Here is a 22,652-nt window from a genome sequence, read left to right as displayed (position 1 = left end):
TGCTTGCAAGTACAAAGTAAGGTAAAAAGTATCTCTATACACCTATGCAATGCGCAGCTGACCATTTCTTAGCACGAGCTGCGGACCTACCGGTATAAAAGAAGACTGGGAATGTTAACAGTAGAAATGAGGTAATCGCATAAAGGATTGTCCAGGAGAACTTAGTTAGTTCGAATGTGGTAAGTAAACTCATACAAAAATTCCGTCACTTGCATGGGGACCCTTCTAATGCTGCCCAAGTCGACCGTTGGTGATACGATTGTGAAATGGAAAGACGAAGTAACAACCATGGCTAAACCAAGACCAGACTGACCTCATATACTGGCGACCACGAACTGTCAACCATTACGGAGGGCGGTTGTATAAAAATTCCATGAAATAAGCTGTGGACATCACCCGATAGTTCAAAACTAGTACCAGCAGTACATCCAGCACATTAACTGTACACAGGGGGCTAAGAAGAAGGGTGTACAGTGATCGAGCAGCTCCTCATATGACACACACATCTGTAGACGAATTCCCGAAGAGGCTACAACTGGATATGTCAAGAAAGGTTCGTCTGGAATTGTATTGAGTGAGTAAACGAGCACTACATCGTCATTAGAGGATAGTGAGTCATTGGCTAGGTCACGTGAACATCGGACATTGACATTGTTTAGAACGGATATAAATTGTTTTCGGTCTTACGAATCGGTCAGTGTACAAAGAGATGGCAGACATCAACATTGTAGGTATTGTAAGAAATTTGGTCACTTGGATCGGCAATGCCTTAACAAAAATCAACAGCAATGGAATGTTCAGATGCAGGGTAAGTCTTACGGGCAGCAGTTAAACCGCGCATGGGGCATGGTGTCAACTGTGCCACGTTCACAGTAAGAGTTACCGCATGTAAGAAAGCAGTGGGAGACTTTTCTTCTGACCGGCTATGTGGGGATAAATTATGTAAAACGTGTTGATTACCGGTTCTCAGGCATCGTTTGCAAGTGAGCAATTAGTGCCAATAGCCCTCAGGTGCATCACGCTGGAAGTTAAGTGGCTTAGGTGGAGGGTTTGTAAATTCGCTCGCTGCTGGAGTGTTCAAGTTCTGAGTGGCGAAGATCAACTTCCTAATGGATGCAGATGATGTTCTCGTGGTCATTAGATGCAGATCTTATTCCCGTGGTTAGGACGTTATTGTCAGACTCAGTTTTCTGGTTCCACATAGCGCCGTAGTTGACCTGGAACTTCATAAGGTAGAAATGGATGGAACGTCGTTTCAGCTAGGCTTAGCAGTCGGAATACCTTCACCGTCGCAAAGTCCGCACCACGCCCAGGGACAATGAGTTAAACCACGTTAAAGGTACCTTAACGTCAATTCGTGGAGTCGTGTACCGAGAAGTATAGGAAATGTAGCCTCGATTGATGTTGGTACCGACCTCCATTGAACTCGTTGTGTATCGATGATCCTTTGACAGGTAACGAAGTACGAGATGCTGTGAGTTGTTTTAAACGACACAGCATGCCCCACATTCGGGAGGTAGACGGCACAATGGCAGTAGCTGTCAGTATTGATAATTTGTCCCCGAAAAAGTACAGTTGTCGCGGGGTACCCTGGTCCCGAATTGAGAAGTGTTAGGTGTGGATGAACTACACTGATTTTACAGCAAATTGCACAATGCCAGGAGGGTCTGTAGCTGGCTAGCGCTAAGAAGTAAGGTAGCACATCTTGAATAACAGGACAGATCATTACCGGACAAACTGTTTAATTCTTCATAGGGTCAGTTACCCACAACACCCCTTGTTCAGTACCAAATTTCTACTCGAAATAAAACACCCGTGTACACACCACAGTATTGAATTCCAACGCACTTACAGCCAATTTTGAAAGAGTTTACAGATCAGTATCTTGCAAATGGCACCATACAACCTTGTTACAATCCATGGACTGCTCCCGTGTACACTAAGTTAAAAAATTGTTCAAATGGTTCTGACCACTATGGGACTTAACATATGAGGTCATCAGTGCCCTAGAACTTAGAACTACTTAAACCTAACTAACCTAAGGCCATCACACACATCCATGCCCGAGGCAGGATTCGAACCTGCGACAGTAGCAGTCGCGCGGTTCCAGACTCAAGCGCCTAGAACCGCTCAGCCACCCCGGCCGGCGTAACTGTAAGTAAAAACTCACAAGATGGCGGTAAGGCACGTCCTTTCTGTTGTTACTACTGGTTCCTCAACCAGAAAACAATGTCCGATGCACATCCTACAATTTTTTTTTTTTTTTGAGTCATCAGTCTTCTCTGACTTGTTTGATGCTGCCTGCCACGAATTTCCCTCATGTGCCAACGTCTTCATCTCAGAGTAGCACTTGCTACATACGCCCTCAATTATTTGCTAGATGTATTACACTTTCTGTCTTCCTGTACAATTTCTGCCCTCTACAGCTCCCTCTGTTACCATGAAAATCATTCCCTGATGTCTTAACACATGTCCTATCATCCGGACCGTTCTCCTTGTCAATGTTCTTCACGTATTCCTTTCCTCTCCGTTTCTGCGCAGAACCTCCTCATTCCTTACCTTACCAATCCACCTAGTTTTCAGCATTCGTCTGTAGCACCACATTTCAGATGCTCCGATTCCCTCCTGTTCCTGTTTTCCCACAGTCCACGTTTTACTACCATACCATGCTATGCACCAGACCTACATTCTCAGAGATTTCCTCCTCAAATTAAGGCCTATGTTTGTTTAATACAAGTAGACTTCTCCCGGCCTGGAATGCCCTTTGTGGCAGTGCATCTCCGTCTGATGCCCTGGTTGTTTTGTCCGTCATTGGTTATTTTGCTGCCTAGGTAGCAGAATTCCTTAACTTCATCTACTTCGTGATCATAAACCCCGATGTTACGTTTCTCTCTGTTCTCATTTTTGCTACTTCTCATTACTTTCGTCTTTCTTCAATTTTCTTTCAGTCCATACTCAGTACTCATTGTTCATTCCATTCAGGAGATTCTGTAATTCTTCACTTTCACTCAGGATAGTACTGTTATCAGCGAATCGTATTATTGATATCCTTTCACCTTGAATTTTAATATCACTCTTGAACTTTTCTTTTATTTTCATCATTGCTTCTTCGATGTACAGATTGAACTGCAATGGTAAAAGACTGCATCCAGGTCTTACACCATCTTTAATCCGAGCATTTCGTTCATGGTCGTCCATATTTCCTCATGACTATTGTACATAGTATATATTACCCCTCTCTCCCTATAACTTATCCCAATTTTTCTCAGAATTACGAAAATCTTGCACCATTTTACATTGTCGAACGCTTTTTCCGCGTCGACAAATCCAATGAACGTGTCTTGATTGTTCTTTAGTGTTGCTTCCATTATCAATGGGCAAGGTTAGAGTTACCTCTTTGTTTCCTTTACCTTTCCTAAATCCTAACTAATTATCATCCAGCGCATCCTCAATTTTCTTTTCCATTCTTCAGTATATTATTCCCGTCAGCAAGTAGGATGCATGAGCTGTTAATATGGTTGTACGATAATTCTCATTCTTGTCAGTTTTTGAAGTCTTTGGAATTGTGTGGATGATATTTTTCTGAAAGTCAAATGGTATGTCACCAGACTTATACATTCTACACTCCAACGGCAATAGCAGTTGTGTTGTGTCTTCCCCCAATGACTTTATGAATTCTGATGGCATGTTATCTATCCCTTCTGTCTTATTTGATCTTAAGTCATTCAAAGCTCTCTTAAATTGAGATACTAGTACTGGATCCCCTCTCTCTTCTAAATCGACTTCTGTCTCTTCTTCTATCACATCAGACCCTTTGCTGTGGTCGCACACTTCGGACGCCGTAGCGCCTACTGCATCGGCACCCCACTTTACGTCAAACCATCACCGGATGCCTGCATCACACGCTGTATATTCGCCAAGAAAGCCTACGTCGTCTGTGCTGTCTAAACAAAGACTTACCGGAGGGCACAACACAACACAGCACCAGGTCTCCACCAACAGCCACCAGGGACCGCTACCAGTTAGCGGTGCCTGCAGAACAACTTCACCAGAGGTCGCAGCTAGCCTAGGAACCACTTTGCTAAACCAGGAACGTGATCGCAAATAGTTCCGGCAGATACATCCGCCAATGGGCTTCATAGAGACGTCCATTTCTCTTCAACTGTACTACCTACTGAGCTATTCCTTATTGCTGTATCTACAGCCTACCGGCAAAAGGCATTTCGACTCACCGCTCGGAAGGACACAGAGCTGCCGCCCCGGCAGTCACGGCCAGACGCCTCTTCTAGCTGGTCGTTCTCTTGGTGTAGACGACGAACCTCTTGGCGTTGTAGAACTGTTTGTGTTCGCTTCCCATGAAGAAACGGGTCTTTTATTGTTATTTGATATTTTGTATTTGTGAAGGTCCGCGGTTGGCCTCAAGTTCTTTTGGATATGGTATTATTGTTTCGTTTTCGTAAGTGCAATAAACTATTTTCGGACTTGTGTTTTCCAGATTCTTCATCTTCCCCCTCATAGAGGCATTCATTGTACTCCTTTCACCTATCCGATCTCTCCTCTGCATTTAACAGTGAATTTCCCGTTGCACTCTCAATGTTGCCACCCTTGCTTTTAATTTCACTGAAGGATGTATTGACTTTTCTATATGCTGAGTGAGTCCTTCCGGCAATCATTTCTTTTTCAAATATGTCACATTTTTCATGCAGCCATTTGGTCTTAGCTTCCCTGTACTTCCTATTTATTTCATTTCTAAGAGAATTTTATATCTGTATTGCTGAATTTCCCTGAACATTTTCTCACTTTCTTCTTTCACCGATTAACTGAAGTATTTCTTCCCTTACCTTTGGGTATTCGCAGTTACCTTCTATGTACCGATGTTTCTCCTTCCATCTTCTGTGATTACCCATTTTAGAGACGTCCATTCCTCTTCAACTCTTCTACCTACTGAGCTATTCCTTACTGCGGTATCTGTAACCTTAGATAACTTCAAATTTACCTCGTCATTCCTTAATACTTCCGTAGCCCTCTTCTTTGCGTATTGTTCTTTCTGACTAAAGTCTTAAACTTCAGCCTACTCTTCATCACTACTATATTGTGAGCTGAATCTATATCTGCTCCTTGGTACGCCATAAAATCCAGTATCTGATTTCGCAATCTCTCTCTGACCATCATGTGACCTAACTGTAATGTTCTCGTATCACCCGGCCTTTTCCAAGTATACCTACTGCTCTTGTGATTTTTGAACAGATTATTCACTATTACGAACTCAAATTTGTTACAGAACTCTTTCTCTTCCCTCATTCATTGTCCCAAGCCCAAATTCTCCTGTAAACCTTTCTTCTACTCCTTCCTGTACAACTGCAATTCCAGGCCCCCATGACTTACTTACTGCATTACCTTTTCAATATCCTCAGATACTTTCTCTATCTCTTCTTCTTCTTCAGCTTGCGACTTCGGTATTTATACCTAAACTATCGTTATTGGTGTTGGTTTTTGCTGATTCTGATAAGACGAAACCTATCACTGAATCGTTCACAGGAAGAGACACTCTGCCCTACCTTCCTATTCATAACGAATCCTACTCCTTCACATCCTACGCCATACACTGTGTAACAGAGACATTGGACAGGATGGGTCAGTGCCAGTACTTCACAACATTGGATTTGTGTAGTGGCTACCACCAACTGAAAGTGACACAGTTTGACCGACCGAAAACGGCATTCTCAGCGCCGGCTGGACGCTTTACGTTTCGTCGCATACCTTTTGGACTTGGCAACCTTGTATTCAGAAGTTATTCCAGAAAATTAGGAGGAGTTGCGCGAAGTCTGCACGCAGCCCAGTTAACGTTGAGTTTAGAGAAATGTCATTTTGTATTTGCGAGAAGTTCGTTTTTTGGGTCACATTGTAGGGCGGAATGGAATTATTACCGATCCACAGCTAGTTGAGGCTGTTTAAAATGTTCCAACATTTACCAGGGTAATGGAATTTAAATATTATTTGGGTATCACGAATTTATACCTTAGGTATATTACGAAATTAGTAAAAATTACAATCTCCCTCACGCAGTTACTACGGAAAGCAGTGAAGTTTCATAGGACAGCTGAGCGTGGTGCGGCGCTCCAGAAGTTATAAGATCTTTTGACATACTATCTCGTTTTGGTCTATCTGGATGTTTGAAAACCGTTCAATCTCTCTTGTAATTAGAGCGATTTTGCGCCAGTAGTTATTTTGTATATAGGTGTACAGGAGCACCCTACTGCGTTCGCTTCACGGCAGCTCAATAATCCTGAACGAAATTATTCCACTACAGAGAAGGAAATGCTCACAGTGATATTTGGACCTGGGTACTTTCGTTGTTACCTGTATCGTAGGCGATTTAAAGTGACGACTGATCACACAGAACTTAAGTGGGTTTTAGGACTTACAGACCAATGAGTAGGTTGTCGAGATAGGCCGTGCATTTAAGCGATTTCGATAACAAGGCAGTACACAGGATGGGAACGTGGCATGCTAACGCGGATTGATTCAGTCGTACGGTATGGCTATGGAACACGCAGGCATTGACGTAAGTGAATGGAGGACAGCACTGAGTGCTAACTCGAGCTGTCGGTGGTTTGCTAAATAACAGCAGTTTTGCACGGAGAACTGAGTATTATATCGAACGATGTGAAACGGGCCATGGTTAGTGGTGCTCTAGAGCCCACGTGACGAAGCATTGAGGCAAGCCAATGATTCCATTTTAGTGGGACAAAGTGCAAGGGAGAGAAGGGTAGCGTAGAACTATTGCGGGATGACGCATATGCAGGATGTGGACCATTACGTGAAAAAATTTGTTCCGTATACTCAAAGAGCAGAACTTAACAGCAGAAAATTAAAGTACGGCTCTTTACCGTAGGGTTGGAAATTCTACGACCCATAGGACAAAGAACATCAAGGAATCCTCAAGTATTACGCATTATTCACCATGTTACTCGTTACGTTCCCATGGTAGTTTTACCGAACCAGCATGCCACGACGGTATATGAAATAGGATAATATGACGGGTCACCAATATATCCTAAGACCTAGAGCAGGGACACGGACTGACACTAGGATTTTCTTTCCTCCCAGGACGCACGTTCCTACTCCGGGACGAGAGCAGATGGAAGCAGCATCTGGGAGCACATTCAGCCTATGGAGGAGATATGGACCATAGAGTCTTTCTTATGTGTTAGGACAATTGTACTATGGGTGTGTGGCCGAGGAAATAAAGGTACGTCCTCTGTCGGGAGATGATTATGTCGGATGGCCAGAGGACATTAAGCGTAAATTGCAACAATTTGGCACTCGTGAACCATATTCGGAGACTGGAAGAAAGGTTAGGGAAATTGCACGGAATATCGCATCATCAGTCAGGGTATAACGGCACACAAGGGAAGTATCGTCTCTTGCGATTAGAGTTTGCAAAGCTACAGGTGCAGCTCCGACAGATTAAGGGTCCTAAAGACAGTATTTGGTACAACCGAAGCGGATGAGATAGCTAACGCCAAGAAGGCATTACAGGAAGTGCGGAAGGAGACAGAAAGCAACGTGGAGGCAGTGAACTTGCACGAAATACAGTTCGCTAATTTGGAAAGGAATGTGCTGAATAACGCTCGGCAGCTCCGTGATTTGGCCGCTGCTCTAATTTCGCACATTAGGCCATCTGCCGAAACCACCAGTCAGGACTTGCGTGTAACTGTTGATCGCTTGAACAGTGAGATTCTTCAGGCTTTCCGCGCGATCTAATGACACCTTGGATTGTCGGGTGTTCTGCAGGATATCAGCGTCGTACTTGCATGATATTTCGGTAGCGTAACTCGTTACCTTCATCAGGTACGACTTGAGACTCTGTCAGAACACCCTACAACCCAAGCTGTCGCTTGAACGATATTCATGCACAGTTAGTGACTGTCGCATAGCTACGGAGTCTTGCTGACGGTTTGACGGATGCTCGTGTTGAAACTGCGGAGTTGCATGAACCACTCTTCTACGAGATTCACATATGCGCATACCCAGTAGCGTCGGAGTCTGCGGAAGTACGTCCGACTAAAGGAAGTAACCGTGTAAATATTCTACACATGCAGTATTGGTAGAGGGTTCAAAACCACGTAAATAGAGTCAAGTGCAAACAGATGAGGGATGCATTCTTTCCGTAGAAGGGGGGATTGTAGAGGGTCGAATAATTAGAGCGATTAAATTATTTAAAGGTAGGAGTTTTACATTTATTAAATTAGTTAGAATGTGAAGAAATACTGGGAACCATTAGTCATGTGTCTGTTACATTCCGTTGCTCAGCTCGGTGGTATGGTACCGTGATACAAGTGAGTTGGCACAGCACCGAGTTAAGCAACACAAAAGAGAACAGCAGAGAACACGACAAGAAGCAGCTTGCCACACGCCGATTACCAAATCGGGTCATTTACGCCAGTCTAGCAACACTAGAATATTCCACCCACCCACTGGGGAGGAAGAACCCTAAACAGCAGCGGCGGAAATTCGTATTAAAGGACCGACAGCCAGCTCCTAGTCATGAGATGTTGGAGCGACTCAGCGCCTCCACAAGTTCGGAGACGTCAGTGTAATCGCAGCCGTGGTAAAAGTCGTACTGCAGGTTGCCGCCTAGTAGGCGCCAGAGCAACGCCGGCACTGTAGCCAGCTCTGTCACTATCACGAGACGCCGTCAGCAGCCAGCCGCATGTGACAGGAGTCACCGCCTACGGTGCGTTGTGGCTACACGTTGTCACCAGCGCCCTGGGACAGCCCCCCAAAATCAAAGTGACAGAGACTGAAGCCGGGGACTGCGGCCCGCCGACGTCAGACAACAGCCGCCTGGGATGGTCGCTGAGACAGGGTAATTACTTGTCCCACCGCCGCCGCCACCACACCCCCCCAGCCGCAATCACAGCAGAGGCCTGCGGCGCGTGGTTCCAGCTGCCGTGGTATGACGTAGCAAGGCTGAAGCGCCGCTGTCGAGAAAGCAGATTTAATTTACGCCAGCGCAGCTATAAGCACAGCAGCAGGCGCACGTGTGAGCGTCCGACGGCCAACTTTTATCACTGCCGACAATATTACGAGCGGAAGCAAGCCTCGCCCAGTCGATCAACAGCCAATGCATTGTAGCTGATCAATAAATGTTGTTATTCTGTCATCAAGAGTGATCCGTGTACACACTCCCATCATCCTCTTTCTCGCGCCCAGCACAGAACCCTCGTTCGAATCCAGCGTCAGACAGTGGATTGCCGTGCCTGAGTACATATCTTTAGTCACTGCTAAGCGGCATTTGAGTTGGTGTAAAGAGCGACACAAGTGGACAGTGGATGACAGCAAATGTATTTCTTGAATGTCACTACGCCCTGTGTCTGTCCGATGGACAGGTTTCTGTGTGGCGAATTCCTGGAAAACTTTAGCTGCCATTATTGTCGTGCCAACAGGGTAGTACAGACGGGGGTTGTGTTGCATTTATTTATTTCACTTATTTATTTATTTCATTGACAGTGCATAGTAACCCACCGCCTTGAACTGTAAGGTGGGTCCGATGCTTCTGAATCTCACGGCAAAGACCTCTCATTGTTACAAACTTATTGGTATACAGTTGTTCATGCTTTTTTAAATAATATAAAGGACGTAATATATAAAGATTTCTCTGGGGTTACGGCGAATTGAATGCTTAACAATTGTTAAAATGATTCCATATAATTTGTTACTAACTAGTTGATGAGAATATAATTTACATAATGCAAATGTCAAAGAAAAATTTTAAAAATAAAATGTAATACATTGAGTGTGGTGAAAATAATTTGCAGTATGTAGAGGGAAGTGATATGCTGTATTTGTATGTGTAATATAGTCTACGTAGCATGTTGATTGACAAAGACCTATTTATACCTGTTTCGGTGCAACCTCGAGCTATTCTCATCTGAAATGGTTTGTGCTAAAGTATGTTTACACAGATTATAAAGATTAAATACTGATTGAGCACTTCATTCATGGAATACATAAATCTTAGCTGCACAGTCTTGCTCAAAAGTATCCGAACGACCGGAATTGCATTTCGCCTGATTCGCATGCAACCCGCATAACTCAGCTGTCTAGCAGGAACTCTAATCACTCCTCGGTACAGCCGTTTGACTATTGAAAATGTTTCCAACAAGTCACCACTAGAAAACCCTGTTCTGTATCGCAATAACTCAAGATGTAAAGCAATACCACGATACTACAAATATCAGGGAACACCTTATCACAGATAAGACTGTCCTTAAGGCTTGTAAGCTCACATTTATTACAATAAATGACATACCTGAAATGTTACCACTCTCATTATTACGTCAGACAGGCAATGAACGTAGTAAGTTCCTCGTATTCACGATTTCCTCTTCAAAGTAACATACCGTACTTATTATTTAACACAAAATGACATTAACAATTTAAGTTATTCACGAGCAGCTAATTGAGAATATGTATGAACTTGAAATGACACGAAGAACCGTCTCGCTCTGCATATGGATTCAAACTCAGATCATGTAGATTAAACAAAGATTTCGTGACTGACGGAAACTAACAGTCATTCCTGATTAGGCACACAGAGAGTGATACACCTCGATTTTAGACAGTATAAATTAGCAAATATCAACTTTAAATTACATAACGCAAACGTTTTCGGACGGGAATTCGTACCCAGCATCTATTGTCCCTGTTAAGGAACTACGAGAGACGTTAAATATTGCTTATTCACAAGTAACGTACTTGAGATGCCGTGAGATAAAGTTTTGCGATGGACAGGGATTCGAACCCAGAACCTAATCGGATTGATATCGAAGCACAATCAACTGTGACATATTGCATTTACTCGGCAGTAGTTAGATGTTGTAACTGAAATGACGTGACGAAACATTAATTTTTTCCTTCCCAGGACTCCAACCCGGCATCTACCGCTGTCATATTCTAGAGAAAACGATCGTTAAATATGGGTTTGTTGCACCAGCAGCGATATGTGAGCTTGTTTGAACTAGAAATCATATGACGAAGAGTTCAGTGCTGAATGGGAATAGAGCTCCACACATATCGTTGATGACTACACAGAAAGAGATGTCAGCTACCGAATTTTTCTCCACCATTAGTGGCGGGCCAGGATTCGAAACCCATTCACGCGCAATATGTGCATATGCTGAGGAATCTGCAGTTTTGAACAAACAACAATTTGTAGCCAGGCTGTATTGTCACGAAGGGATCAAATTCCGCGTAAAGGGTGATCTGAGTTGCATTCGCAGTTCAAAACCAATTTTATTGACATACAGAAGCTCAAATAAAAAATGGAATTAATGTCCTGTGATCCTACATAGCGGTTGTTTCTTCACTAGATATAAATAACTAGTATAAGAAAGGTTATTGGTGATAGTTTCTACAAGTCGCCACTCCAAAATTTGTTGTGGTTCAATCTAACGTCTACTTGGTGAAGAAGGAATATCATCTATAATGTGAATTTCAGACCACAATGCCATTATATCTTCTTCACTTGGTGTAGCCAGAAGAGAAAGGAATCTGTCTCTCCCTATCTAAAATCATTGACAGAAGTCGGAATCGAACCCAAACCACAGGTATATGAACCTATCATCAATCCAACAGACCACGAAATCCTCTTCTCTGTTATTAATTTTTGCTGTCATGACGTTGTTGAGCCACACTGGATGAGAATTCTGACACACACGCTCCCTGTAGTAATTTGTAGCATGTTCAGTAAATTCATTTACTTGGTTGACCGAATCACAATGAACTAGCTGCCTAGGCTACCCGGTGTATACATTCGACTCTACTTCGTAATCACCGAAATAAAATCACGTAACTGCCACTTACACAGAACTGACACCTACACAGAACTGCCAACGGTGTAGAATGCAGAAATTTAAACAGGAGCTAATCTATTGCGCTATCTGTTTGTTGAAAACGTCGTGCAGTGCAAAAGAAAGGCTGTAACTGTTTGTCTCTCAGAAGTCTAGACGCAGCCATATGCATTATCTCACAGCACTGTGGAATGCAGAAGTTCTGTAGGGGTAGTTGTTGAGTTCTGGGCAGCTACATGTAAGCTAGCAATGGAATGGTAAGTATCGTGTGCTGTAGAAAAGATGTAGGGAGTTCGAGTACATTCATTGCAAATTTTTTTAAAACGCAATTCTGCTGTCTGCTAAAGCTATCAGTGTAGTGGAACTTTGAACATAATTCCCTTCACTTCTCATCCCAAAATAGTCACATGTGGAAAAAGGGGTAACTTCCGCGACATTTTGTACTTCTCAGGTTTAATAGACAGCCAGGCAGCAGATGCCTCTCGAAACTTTTGTATTATGTATGGGGAGAGCGCATCGTGCCAAAATACATCAGAACAGTACTTTCTACATTAGGTGTCGTGTGATAGTGGCATTTTGTCCTTCTTAAAACTTTGATTGACAGATTTAACTCAGAACAAGTTTTCTACGCCCATGAAATCAATAAACTGCATGTGCATTGTCAGACTGTTAGAGATAACATCAGGGAACTCACATATAGCGTTGATGATTAATTTCACTCTCATGTTTACTATTGTTTTAAGAACACTAAAGGAAATCTCATGAAAATTGTGCACTGTATTACAAGAAATGAAATAAAACTACCCACGACAACCTTACGACGAAAGTCTGCTTTATTACAACTGCGTATCTGTACACAAGCGTGCCTCTATCGACACAAATTAGTAATATACTACTCACTTACATTTTGATTGGGTCTGTGTGTAATTGGTATGCTGTGCCATACTCAAGGGGTATATAAATGTGACATTTCGCCGGTAGATGTGCCCGTGTGGTTCTACGAGCTTCAGTCTGGAACCGCGTGACCGCTACGGTCGCAAGTTCGAATCCTGCCTCGGGCATGGATGTGTGTGATGTCCTTAGGTTAGTTAGGTTTAAGTAGTTATAAGTTCTAGGGGGCTGATGACCTCAGATGTTAAGTCCCATAGTGCCCAGAGCCATTTTAACCATTTTTGTGACATTTCATAAATAAAGTTATGTATTCCTAGAAACCCAAAATTTGCTTGTCAGCAGCGGAAAGAGGTGTTCACTGCGGTGCAGCATTGTAAGTTTTTCACCGTTGCACTATGAGCTAAAAGTATTTTCTTGCAATTTCCTTATCGATGTTTGATCTGACTGCTAGTAGCTCTTTCCCAGATGGGATAAATGTTACAATCAGTGAGACTGGAACTACAACCTACAACAGAAGCTTTTTTACAGCTCAGCACGTTACCACAGAGCTGGCAAAGAGGCACATGTCTTAGTTTCCTCTTACGAGGCCAACAGTGGCTAGAACTCATAAACCGCTATTTAAAGGATGAAAAAAAATGGTTCAAATGGCTCTGAGCACTAGGGGACTCAACTGCTGAGGTCATTAGTCCTCTACAACTTAGAACTAGTTAAACCTAACTAACCTAAGGACATCACAAACATCCATGCCCGAGGCAGGATTCGAACCTGCGACCGTAGCGGTCTTGCGGTTCCAGACTGCAGCGCCTTTAACCCCACGGCCACTTCGGCCGGCATTTAAAGGATTAAATTAGTTGCGATTTACACGTGCAACGACTTTACTGGGCTGAAAACCGTAAATTTACACTCTTTTGTGACACCTCAAGCGATAATAACTCACATTATTCAATGGAAATGACAGGTAAAATCAAGTGAACTTTTAGGCTAAATTCCGTGCACACCAGGAAGTAACTCGTCGAGAACAGAGTTGCCAAACATACCTTGCCCTGTTGCCAAATCTCAGTTACAGAACCAGCAGGAAGAAGACCAACCGATGTGATCCTACAGCGGGCTGGGAAGTGACCATAGCTGGTGTCTCCAAGTCCCACCTGCTACGGCCTGGAATACGTAATGCGTCTGATTCGCATTTCTGTAACTACGTTTAGGGACTGGAACGTAGTTACTAATAATACTCAGAACTGACTGCAAACCAAGCATCATAAATGAGTAACTCTCAGAGCTGTTTTTATATTCCTTTGTAAGTGTACTCAAAACTAAGAAACTCATTCACATACGTTTTCGTGCGTCGACGATAGTCGGGCACAACAAACAAATTAAAATAATAAAAAAACGTCTGCGTGTGTGTGTGTGTGTGTGTGTGTGTGTGTGTGTGTGTGTGTGTGTGTGTGTGTGTGCGCGACAGAGAGAGAGAGAAATAAAAGAGAATAAGGGGGAGAAAGTAAAAAATTGTTGTAAAGAAATTGAATCATGGGTATGTAAAGATATCTTTCATTAAAATGACACGTTCCACATCATTACGAAATGTTGTATTCATGATCTATGGAACAAGAATTAATCTAATGTAATCTAATCTAATCTACTCATATCATATTGGTGACTAGCCATGAAGAGTCATGAATTACCGAAACTTTTGCCAATACCGGTAACAAAATCTAAACTTGAAAATAAAAGAGGACAATATTTGTAATAAACCGTGACTCCTATCAAGACCCTTTCGTCCCTGTTAAATAACCACAAAAGATGTCTGCTATACCTCCATTCTGAAGTAAGAAAGTGTACATGCATTTAAAGATGAAGTGCATGACGTGAAGTTCTGTGGCGGAGATACGAACCCAACACGTAATCGGATTGTTAAATGAGTAAAATCAAATGTTACGAATCGGTTTTTTTTTACCAGCTGCTAGGTGTCTGAATCTAAAATAAGGATACAAACTTTTGTGCCTAAGCGACGATCGAACTGAACACCTACCGTGCTTCAACGAATATAGCTTAAGTATCAGTTGCTTACTCACCAACAGTAAGGTGTGTGCGTGTTTGACCAGAAATAACGACACCTCTTGCGATTGTTGGCAACACATGAACGGACATTAAAAGTGCACGTTAATTTTCACTAGCACGCCGGTTTGCACCTAATAGGGCTTCAAATGAAATTATGAATATTTTTGAACTGGATCGGGATTCGGACACACATACTTACCTTTGGAGGAGATGTAGAGAAGACTGCAGTTTTGGAAAAAGGAACGAGATGATTGAACCATACTGTTCCGAGAGATTCAGATCCTCGAAATAGGAGATGCGAATTCGAATCACGGTCCAGCACCAAATTTTTCAACGTCTCTAGTTCAATCAAGTACAAGTAAAATAAGAGCCCTGTTCCTTTAAATGGCTATCGGTTCATTAAATAAAATATAATTTTCTAATGTAAGTAAGTTTACTGGCGAGTGTATTTCTGTTTATCATCATTTCCGCTATGTCATTTCCCAACGTAAACCGGCTCTGCCCAGTTGGTGATGAAGGAACGTGATGTTTAATGCGGATTCTGGATTATAACGTCTTTCTCTTGAGGTCACCAGAGGTAAAGTAAATCTGTTTGTGCCTCTTAAATGTAAGTGCCTGATCCTACGCATTGCACCTGTGATAGTTCGTTGCACCAGACCATTGTGGCTACATTTCCCTGCCCCAGGAGTGTGCTGTAACGAATGATGTGCTTAGATTACAAAATTAGTACCGGTGAAAAATATGCGAGTTTATTAAATGGTTCAGTAGAGCAAGCTTCTGACGCGGAGATTATGCTATTCTCATGTCAGCAGGATGTAAAGACTTTTCTAAGCATCATAGGCTCGATGTGAAGCCATTTTGAAAATTTCACAAATTCAACAAATTTCTTAGTTCGAGAAAATCCACTGTGAAGTGTAAGTTACTGGATAATTCCATTATTACCGTCATTATTATTATCATTTTCTCCATACCGCTGCTGGAAGACATGTACTTGAAGATAATTTAATGCTTTTTGGTCATTATGGAAGTAGTTGCCGAAGAACAGGTTCTTTCCCTGTCTACTGAATCCTTTTCATGTTAATATCAAACATCAGCAATTACTCGTAGATTAAATTAAAACTAAGGTAATTGATGAAGACGTCACTTGTTAAAAAAACGCGCTGCCTTTCTTCATTTACTTGCGCCTAGAAAAAACTGTTAAGAATAAAAGACCTGCACCAACATCCAAAGCAGCGTTGTCGGAAGCAGTTCACGCTGCGTGGGGTTAGATGTCACAGAGTGACAGATTCTTCAGATAGCTTGTTACCTCTGTTCCCAGGCGATTAAATGCAGTTGTAGAAGAGAATGGGAACTGAACGCTGTGCTGTCTACTGTGTTAACAGGAGGAAGACATTGTTTAAAGCAGATATTGGTTAATTTCAGCGTAACTTCACTTCAGCGATTAAGGTGCTGTGAAAAAAGAAAAAATTTCTCCTATTTTAATTTTGATAGTAAAATTTTAATGTAAAATACAGCGCAAATATTTGCATAACAAGATGAAGATGTTTATTTCTGTCGACTTAACACCATCACGACAGACAAATTGGCGTCTCTGTGTATTTTGATCATAATTCGTTAGCCTTCTTGCTACCTCGTTCTAATACCTCGTGGGAGCAGGCATAATATTTTGCTTTTTGAACACCGAGGAATAACACAAAAAGATAGTAGATGGGAGGATACGAAGAAACAATCAGACTCATGGTTGGGGATCTAGTACATCATTACAAAGCCAAACAAGAGGGAAACATTACGAAAGCAATGAATACGCTGGTAAGTTATTTGTATAGATCTGAAGATGAAAAAGCGCAGATCTGCCCAATGCCCGCATCTACACTTTAGTTTCTGCCTTAATGGGCATAATTTATAGTTTCTTCTCTTCTGAATTTTCAAACGAATTGATTATTACGTGGCACGGAATAATTACTTAACTGTGTTTCTTGTAGCTTCCATTCGCACTAACATTTTTCTACATTATAGAGCAATTCATGAAATTCTACTTGCATGATCACTAGACTGCACACAGATGCAATCGATTTCGGCGTGCAAAATGTTTGTCATCTTACTTTTCGTGACAGGCGGGCATATGACATTTTGTTGTACTGAAATAATTTTTTGTCACAGACTACTAAGGTAAGTGTTTTACTCGTATATATTTTGTGAGAAACTGTAATTGTGATGGAAGATTATACACCTGAATGTTTGACACAAGTGGTAGGAGGAAACGCTGCAAACTAACGAAACCCCGCGCCTTCTCTCCACATCTTCCTATGACACAAGCACGGGATTCTCCTTGCATACCGGCCAGATGGTCGGTCAAGAAATCTCTCGCTGAAACATTGTTGAAACAAACTGTTATTACGAATACGACAAAAAGCGAAATATACTGTAGATTCGCTTGAATTACACTCATAGCTTCAGCACCGAGAGGAAAGGGGGCGATGAAAATTTTGTCAACGTGTGCTTTCGGTCGGCAGAATTCATATAAGCTAGTCTCGCGTTTTACCTCAAGACTACTGCCGTAGTTAAGAATGATGTGCTAAGACTGCAGACAAGACTTCCTCTGGGAAGTGCCGCAGTCTACAATGTTGCCAGATCGAGAATATTGCCGGACATAGGATTCTGAGAGAAGCACGACTGTATTCTCCACCTTACATGAACGACTCGGTGGTAAATTTTTTGGTCTAAGACCGTATTTACAGCACATATTGAATGCTGAAGACCCGAAGAACTAAAAAAACAAAAGTAATTTATGAGAGAAACGTTAACTATAGCGCTCGAAGTATTCATAGTATTGTATATGTGTGTGTAAACGCCTTCCAATGCCCACTCAACGAAGACAAAGATACACAGTCTAGCTTAAATACGAGGTGCATTCAAGTTCTAAGGCCTCCGATTTTTTTTCTAATTAACTACTCACCCGAAATCGATGAAACTCGCGTTACTTCTCGACGTAATCGCCCTGCAGACGTACACATTTTTCACAATGCTGACGCCTTGATTCCATGGCAGCGGCGAAGGCTTCTTTAGGAGTCTGTTTTGACCACTGGAAAATCGCTGAGGCAATAGCAGGACGGCTGGTGAATTTGCGGCCACGGAGAGTGTCTTTCATTGTTGGAAATAGCCAAAAGTCACTAGGAGCCAGGTCAGGTGAGTAGGGAGCATGGGGAATCACTTCAAAGTTGTTATCACAAAGAAACTGTTGCGTAACGTTAGTTCGATGTGCGGGTGCGTTGTCTTGGTGAAACAGCACACGCGCAGCCCTTCCCGGACGTTTTTGTTGCAGTGCAGGAAGGAATTTGTTCTTCAAAACAATTTCGTAGGATGCACCTGTTACCGTAGTGCCCTTTGGAACGCAATGGGTAAGGATTATGCCCTCGCTGTTCCAGAACATGGACACCATCACTTTTTCAGCACTGGCGGTTACCCGAAATTTTTTTGGTGGCGGTGAATCTGTGTGCTTCCATTGAGCTGATTGGCGCTTTGTTTCTGGATTGAAAAATGGCATCCACGTCTCACCCATTGTCACAACCGACGAAAAGAAAGTCCCATTCATGCTGTCGTTGGGCGTCAACATTGCGTGGCAACATGCCACACGGGCAGCCATGTGGTCGTCCATCAGCATTCGTGGCACCCACCTGGATGACACTTTTCGCATTTTCAGGTCGTCATGCGGGGTTGTGTGCACAGAACCCACAGATGTGCCAACTCTGGAGGCAATCTGTTCAACAGTCATTCGGCGATCCCCCAAAACAATTCTCTCCACTTTCTCGATCGAGTCGTCAGACAGGCTTGTGCGAGCCCGAGGTTGTCTCGGTTTGTTGTCACACGATTTTCTGCCTTCATTAAACGGTCGCACCCATGACCGCACTTTCGACACATCCATAACTCCATTACCACATGTCTCCTTCAACTGTTGATGAATTTCAATTGGTTTCACACCATGCAAATTCAGAAAACGAATGATTGCACGCTGTTCAAGTAAAGAAAACGTCGCCATTTTATGTATTTAAAACAGTTCTCATTCTCGCTGCTGGCGGTAAAATTCCATCTACCGTACGGTGCTGCCATCTCTAGGACGTATTGACAATGAACGCGGCCTCATTTTAAAACAATGCGCATGTTTCTAACTCTATCCAGTCTGGAGAAAAAAAATCGGAGGCCTTAGAACTTGAATGCACCTCTTATTATAAATACGCCTCAGTTTGTGGATGAACTCAGACCTAGGTTCATAATCATTTTGAATATTTAGCAGTACTGTACCCATTGGTGTTAGACTCGTTTTCAACCAATGATTCCCACAGCTATTGGAACACTACTTGAGATACTTCTTAGACAAAATACTTACACAGTGCTGCCAGACGAAAAGATCAACCTGCCACGAACTGTGGGAAGATTGTTTAACAGCCTTCGTACCTGGATAATGAGATTTTTCCTATATCTGTGAACGTTACTGCTTAAGATAATTTAAGAAGAAACTAAATTCCTTCAGTTGCGACAATGTTTAAAGAATTCGTCTTAACGGCACTAAATCGTGGTTTATGAATCGTTTACCAGCCGTACTCTGCCCCATTTCGCTGGTTGCAAGGCAAAAGGTCATGTTGTTTTATTTAAATGGTTACAAAATCAGGTAAAAAGAAGTGTAAGGTCAATGAGTCGGATGCGAGTTTTGTAACTATGAAATACTTTCCTACATTATAGAAACGAATATTAAATTTGAACTAATATTGCGAAAATTTTGTACTTGGATAGCTTAGAATGAAAATCCTTCTGTTTAATGCAAAGGAAAACAATTGATTTTCTAAAACATTATCTTTCCATACACAACTTGAAACGGTCATGTCGACCAAATCATATGGAAGAACTGACAGCGATGTATATCGGAAGGCAGTAAGATCTCTTCCCTTTTGGTTTATCAGTACTCGACAGCCATTTCTAGGCGCAAGTAACTGAAGAAAGCCAGCGCGTTATTGTTATCAAGTAACATCTTCATCAATTACTTTAGTTTTAATGTAATCTACGAGTAATTGCTGATGTTTGATATTAACATGAAAAGGATTCCGTAGACAGGGAAAGAACCTGTTCTTCGGCAACTACTTCTATTATGACCAAAAGGCATTAAATGATTTTCAAGCACATGTCTTCCAGCAGCGGTATGAAGAAAATGATAGTAATAATGATGGTAATAATCGAATTATCCGGTAACTTTACACTTCACAGTGGATTCTCTCGAACTAAGAAACTTGTTGAATTTGTGAAAACTTTAAAATGCCTCCACATCGAGCCTAAGATGCCTGGAAAAGTCTTTACATCCTGCTGACATGAGAATAGCATAATCTCCGCTTCAGAAGCTTGCTCTACTGAACCATTTAATAAACTCGCATATTTTTCACCGGTATTAATTTTGTAAGCTAAGCACATCGTTCGTTACAGCACACTCCTGGGGCTGGGAAATGTGGCCACAATGGACTGGTGCAACGAACTATCACAGGTGCCATGCGTGGGATCAGGCACTTACTTTTGAGAGGCAAAAACAGATTTACTTTACCTCTGCTAAACCTCAAGAGAAAGACGTTATACTCCAGAATCCTCATTAAACATCACGTTCCTTCATTACCAACTGGGCAGAGCCGGTTTACGTTGGGAAATGACATAGGGGAAATGATGGTAAACAGTAATACACTCGCCAGTAAACTTACTTACATCAGAAAATTTTATTTTATTTGATGAACCGATAGCCATTTAAAGGAACAGGGCTCTTATTTTACTTGTACTTGATTGAACTAGAGACGTTGAAAAATTTGGTGCTGGACCGTGATTCGAATTCGCATCTCCTATTTCGAGGATCTGAATCTCTCGGAACAGTGTGGTTCAATCATTTCGTTCCTTTTCCCAAAACAGCCGTCTTCTCTTCGTCTCCTCCAAAGGTAAGTATGTGAGTACGAACCCTGATCCAGTTCAAAAATATTCATAATATCATTTGAAGCCCTATCAGGTGCAAACCGGCGTGCTAGTGAAAATTAACGTGCACTTTTAATGTCCGTTCATGTGTTGCCAACAATCGCAAGAGGTGTCGTTATTTCTGGTCAAACACGCACACATCTTACTGTTGGTGAGTAAGCAACTGATACTTAAGCTATATTCGTTGAAGCACGGTAGGTGTTTAGTTCGATCGTCGCTTAGGCACAAAAGTTTGTATCCTTATTTTAGATTGAGACACCTAGCAGCTGGTAAGAAAAACCGATTCGTAACATTTGATTTTACTCATTTAACAATCCGATTACGTGTTGGGTTCGTATCTCCGTCACAGAACTTCACATCATGCACTTCATCTTTAAATGCATGCACACTTTCTTACTTCACAATGGAGGTATAGCAGACATCTTTTGTGGTTATTTAACAGGGACGAAAGGGTCTTGATAGGAGTCACGGTTTATTACAAATATTGTCCTCTTTTATTTTCAAGTTTAGATTTCGTTACCGGTATTGGCAAAAGTTTCGGTAATTCATGACTCTTCATGGCTAGTCACCAATATGATATGAGTAGATTAGATTAGATTACATTAGATTAATTCTTGTTCCATAGATCATGAATATAACATTTCGTAATGATGTGGAACGTGTCATTTTAATGAAAGATTTCTTTACATACCCATGATTCAATTTCTTTACAACAATTTTTTACTTTCTCCCCCTTATTCTCTTTTATTTCTCTCTCTCTCTGTCGCACACACACACACACACACACACACACACACACACACACACACACACACACACACACAGACGTTTTTTTATTATTTTAATTTGTTTGTTGTGCCCGACTATCGTCGACGCACGAAAGCGTATGTGAATGAGTTTCTTAGTTTTGAGTACACTTACAAAGGAATATAAAAACAGCTCTGAGAGTTACTCATTTATGATGCTTGGTTTGCAGTCAGTTCTGAGTATTATTAGTAACTACGTTCCAGTCCCTAAACGTAGTTACAGAAATGCGAATCAGACGCATTACGTATTCCAGGCCGTAGCAGGTGGGACTTGGAGACACCAGCTATGGTCACTTCCCAGCCCGCTGTAGGATCACATCGGTTGGTCTTCTTCCTGCTGGTTCTGTAACTGAGATTTGGCAACAGGGCAAGGTATGTTTGGCAACTCTGTTCTCGACGAGTTACTTACTGGTGTGCACGGAATTAAGCCTAAAAGTTTACCTGTCATTTCCATTGAATAATCTGAGTTATTATCGCTTGAGGTGTCACAAAAGAGTGTAAATTTACGGTTTTCAGCCCAGTAAAGTCGTTGCACGTGTAAATCGCAACTAATCCCATCCTTTAAATAGCGGTTTACGAGTTCTAGCCACTGTTGGCCTGGTAAGAGGAAGCTAAGCCATGTGCCTCTTTTGCCAGCTGTGTGGTGGATAGTTCGCCGGCGTACGGCGTGGAGGTAGGACGTAGTGTGGTGTACGCTGCGCCGTCTGTGCTTCTGCGTGGTAAGTCTCGTGCTTGCTGTAGCTCAAAGCTCTGTTTATCGAACGAGAAGTAATGAGTAGTATGCAGTGATGGCTCAACCAAGTCGAAAAGATACGTTGAAACGTACCTTTGATTCTCGATATGCCAGACCTAAGTCGTTTGAAGTAGAGAATTGGTTAGAAGAAGATGTAAAGCTCTCCTTTAATGATATAATCGGGATCCACCTGTCGATTGTAGCTTGTGTCGTGTTTGTTAAAATGCATAGCTCCGAGTTCTGCGAGAAAATAGTTGAGTCTTCCGGAGGCGTCATGAAATTTAAGCGCTCTGATGGAAACGTTGGTGAAGT

This window comes from Schistocerca americana, chromosome 5 (assembly GCF_021461395.2).
Source record: "Schistocerca americana isolate TAMUIC-IGC-003095 chromosome 5, iqSchAmer2.1, whole genome shotgun sequence".
NCBI classification, from domain to species: Eukaryota; Metazoa; Arthropoda; class Insecta; order Orthoptera; family Acrididae; genus Schistocerca; species Schistocerca americana.
This window is presented reverse-complemented; position numbering follows the sequence as displayed.